Below are 5,195 nucleotides of genomic sequence, written 5' to 3'. Positions count from 1 at the left end.
GTGTGTGTGTGTGTGTTGGTGATCTGCTTTTCTGAACACGTCTCATGACTGTGCTGCTCTCCTCTAACAGGAAGTCTCCTCTCTGAAGAACAGCATTCTGGGTATGAGCATGTGGATGATGAGCTTCTCTCAGGTAAAAAAGGCCAGAGTGCGAGTTTGTCTAACTCCATTAACTTAAAGATATTAGAACTGCAATTAAAAATCAGAAATGACTAAATGTGTCCTTTCTGAGATGTGATTATGATGTATTGTATAGAAGAATTACAGGAACTCCAGTGGTTTAATGCTGACACATGACATCTCACAATCAACCTTATCTTACTTTAAGCTTCTGAAATCCCTCTTATCAAATTCATCAAAGCTTCTTTGGAGGAGGATTTTATTGAGTATAAATGTGTTTAAAAACCCAAAACAAACCAATTGTTCTTTTTACAGTAAAGTCTGGGATTGGAGGAAAGGCTGAGTATTATGATGATGTCATCGACACCAGTGACTTCATAAGTGGGTGCAGTTGTTAACTGATGACATCAATTTACTGACTTCACATTAAACCATGAGGTCAGAATGTGATGGAGCTGTTTGTACAGAGCCTCTGCTTTTATTTCATTTAGGTGATACAGGAAGAGTTGACCCACCAGAGGACTACGATGATGCCGTCACTGCTGGACCGATCCCTGATAACGTGGATGGTGTGGTTCTGTTTTGGGATTAGTTTTAGAAAGCAGTATAAATGAAACACACAGACTGCAAATAAGTTTGTTTATTGGTTTGTGTGTAGTGACATTTTTTACATGTATACCATGTCATTTTGCATTGTGTCATCAAATACACAGTGTACAAACTGCCTCTTCAGTAAACTTTAAATATCTTTAAATATCTGTGTTTTGGTGTAGAGGATGAAGCTGAGAATTATGATGACGCCGTTACAGCTGATCAGAAGTCAGTTATACTGACAGGTATGATAATAATGTGACTGTATTGCACCCACAAGCATCCAAATGATCATTAATGACATTCATGTGGATTTAATAGCTTTTATCTCTACATTCTGACAGAGGACGTGTCCGAGAACTACGATGATGCAGTTCCCACTGAAACGAACACAAACATCATCACAGGTCAGTTTCTTTCTGGAAATAGACAAAAAAAGAAAAGCTGGTGAGGAACCACTGTTTATAGCGGCTATGACATAAGTGAGAAAAGGAACTTGTTTTTCCAAAGCTCTACAACATTATCTGTAACTATAAATGGATAAAAACTACGACATCTAATTCTTTACTAAATGAAAAACTGCAATTGTTGTGAAATTCCCATGGTGTAAGAGGAATAAAACACTTGGGGACATGCTGTTATAGTTAAATGATCAACGTTAGGGTGGCAGCAGTAACTCAGCTTCATCACACCACCCTGTAACTCAGTATTTTACTATAACAGCAACACACACAGTGCTTTATTACTTATTCATTTATTTCTTCAGTAGACAGTCCAGAAGATTATGATGATGTCATCACTGAGGAACAGGATGTAGGAGAGACAGAAAGTGAGTGAGATGTTTATTCCGGTAATGTACGCGAGTGCAAAGGCAGCAAAGTTAAAGCGTGACTATATTATATATGAGATATAATATAAATATCAGCTTTCTGTTCTGTAATCTCCATTCTGTCATTTAACAAGTGCAGCCATATTTATTAAGCAGTTTAGATAAGACCTATATTTATGTCTCATTTACTTCCACATCTTATACACATGGCCTGTGTTAATATAAAGAAAGCTGAATTGATAAATGTCCTTTTTTCACTTTTTTATTGCTAGAATATTAAAGACATTCCTACATAGTGTGTCATTTACTGTATTTTTAAGGTTTTACATAACAATTAATACAATACAAAGGATATATTAAAGAGGTAAATGTATCTATTTTACAGAATATGATGACGTGGAGGAGAAATCTCAGAAAGACAGGGACCATGTGACTGAGACACGCCACCAAAGGCCTTTTCTCAGGAAATTACATTTCAACTTTTATAAACACAAAAAATGATTTTATTATACTTCCAAAAATGTCCTGTTTTCTGAGCTGTGTTCATTTCCCCCTAGTTATTAGCAAATAGAGTAGGAGAGTTACATCACCTTTCATATGACTTAATGCAGTGTCTCCAGCTTTTCTTTTACAACACTTTTAATGCTATAAGTCAGCTTAAATATCACTGACACACCACACCTCATTTATCTCACCTATTCTTTCATCTAAACTGCTATAATATTCATCTTAATGTTTTACATTTATCAACCTGTTATTCAGTGTTTTTAGAAATGTGTTAGTAACTATAAGCCACTTGCCAAAAGAACAAAAAGATTTTTATTCCTTAAATCAATACTTGTTTATTCATTTTAAAACACATTTATCTTTATGTTCAATGCTGTGCTTTTAACTATAAAACACATAATTGAAATGGATTAGAGAATTCCTTTATGAAATAGTCATACTATGACATGATAATTAGATAGCTTGCTGTACTGCATTTTTTGTTGTGATGTTTATTAGGTAGCTGGCTGTGTTGAAAGCCAGATATAGTATATGTAAGTATCATAAATATATATTTTGATGTTAAATTCTCAGGTTTGTTTCCTTATTCTCAGGATTTTGTTTATAATCTCAGGTTTAATTCAATATTCTCACTTTTTAAATGAATGATGGCCAGTTACATCTTAATAAACAATATACAAGCAACTGTGACTTTTTATCTTTCCACAATGAGAAGAAGTAAATATTTTACATTATACACAGTTTCGTTTGTTCTTTTTCATATTGTGTAACAATCATCTATTTTTATACATTCAATGAAATAAAAGTGCTTTGATTATTTTTAGCATAATGTGGTGATCTGTGTTTGAGTTGAGTGAGTGGCTCTTGTAGTGATGAATCTGTGGTCAATGTCCTTATAGAACATCTCAGGCAGTAAAAATTACATTTACATTTATTTATTTAGCAGATGCTTTTATCCAAATCCACTTACAAATGACTTATACACACTCAGCTAAACACTATTATCACTATTAACACTGTTTCTGTTATTATTTGTGGATTTATATATGTATATATTTTTTTTTGTTGTTGTTGCTTTTTTAAAAATATATTTTATCCCCTCTATAATTACTCATTTGTGCCACTGTAATGTTAGCAGTTTTATATAATAATAATAATAATAATAATAATAATAATAATAATAATAATAATAATCCTCACAGCGCCCTCAGCAGGTCAGTTAAGAGAAAAACACATTTCCCTAAACTGCAATCTCAGTGTTGAAGTGCGTTACTTCCATCTTGTGGATGGAAAATGTAAATGTTTTTAATAAAAGTAAATAATTATTATTATTTTTTTAAATGATTAATGTTTATAATCCTGAAACCCATACTAAATTTGTGTTTTTAAAAAACAATATCTAATTGGAAGTGAAATGGTAAGAATTCTTAATTCTTTATTTTTTTAATTACAGACAATTACTATATTCGATCACAACAAAGAAACATGAATATTTTAGAAAATACATTTATTGTTTTTATAAACATAAATATGTGTTTTGGTTATTACTGATTTTACTTTTTTATTTAAAAATGACAGTTTTTATGTAATGAATATTCCTCATGGTAAACTGACCCCTATGTACATGTTCTTTTAATATTGCATTCTTACATGGTTTTTAATGTACCCATGACCACTCATCAGCCTTCATTCAAACTGGGTTTTATTTTATTTTATTCTGCAGTAATTTTAGTAAGTCAGATCTCTAGTCTTGGAAAGGGAACAAATTCAGACAAGTAAAACAATACAATACTTAAATATCGAGTAATAAAAAAAAATGTCAAAAACCAAACTGACACCAAGACCTTAACAAAACCATTTTAAGGCAATGAAAGAATCCAACTCCCAAATCTCTCAACTCTCTTCCCAAATCAGTGTCCTAGGTTATTGTCTGTAAATGCCCAGTTCAGCCATGAAACTCTGTCTGAGCGCTGATTGGCTCCCTCGACGCCGCGCAACAGCCTATCAGACACGTTTCCGATCAAAGCTAATAGACGCGACAACGGCCGGTAAAACACATATAATGGGTTATAAACATAGCTAATGGCTGGTAAAAGATGGTTAAAGATCCCTACACGTCCACATGAGGAGACCGGAAGCAGGCTGGGTTTAAACCCACGAAAAGGGCTTTCCTTTTATTTACTTTCACTTTTCTCCTCTTTTCAGCAGTCATTTAATCACAATCTCACACTCACACTCTCTCTCTCTCTCTCTCACACACACACACACACACACACACACCGTGCTCGCTCTCGCGTGCTCTCTCTCTCTCTCCTTTTTTCCTCACCTGCTCTCTGCATCACAGAACATTCATTAATTGAATTCTCCACAGGTGGGCGTTCCTCATCCTCACCTTCTTAGACTCCGCCCCCATTCACAAACCGGCGCTGGACCACGCCCCCGCCTCCACGTAGATAATCACCGGTTAACGCAGATATCATTTATGGCCGGTAACAAATATCACGGTGACAAACACCGACCATCGCTAGTAACTGGTCATATATGAGGAACATGCAGCTTTTCATTTGATCATAACAGAGACTCTTTCTGACCCAATCTGGCCTTTCAAGTAGGTGAAAATAATGAAGCTTAATTGACTAAAATAACGATGGACATCTGATTAACAGTAATAGTTAATAAAAAGGGGTACAGGTATGGGTCAGGTTTCCATCATCTGCTATTGTTTTGCCGCAGTGTCTTCTGGGACTTGAAGCGGTTTGTTGTGCTCAGGTCTGTATCCGATGCGTCCTCGAAATCAAGACAAATCCGGGTAATTTCATGCGTCCCGGTACTTGTGTTCTTGAGTGTTGGAATTGAACTTCAGCAGTGGATAATGACATAGAACCAGTTCACAAGGACGAAAGATCACATAAGAATGCATATTGAGAAACAGCCACTGTCAACACATCAAATAACGCCGTGTGTTTAAAGACACTTCACGGGGACTTTAAAAATATCGTCCCTTTCTTCTCCAATGTCTTACTAGCTATTTTAGACATGTCAATCAAATGACGTGTGCACAGACACTTACGTTCCACAACAATGTCTCAACCAGTGCTGCCAACTCTCGCGAGACAAATAAGCAACTGCAGCTTCAAAAACAAGCCCA

The sequence above is a fragment of the Ictalurus furcatus genome, chromosome 19, assembly GCF_023375685.1.
Source record: "Ictalurus furcatus strain D&B chromosome 19, Billie_1.0, whole genome shotgun sequence".
In the NCBI taxonomy this organism is placed as follows: domain Eukaryota; kingdom Metazoa; phylum Chordata; class Actinopteri; order Siluriformes; family Ictaluridae; genus Ictalurus; species Ictalurus furcatus.
This window is presented reverse-complemented; position numbering follows the sequence as displayed.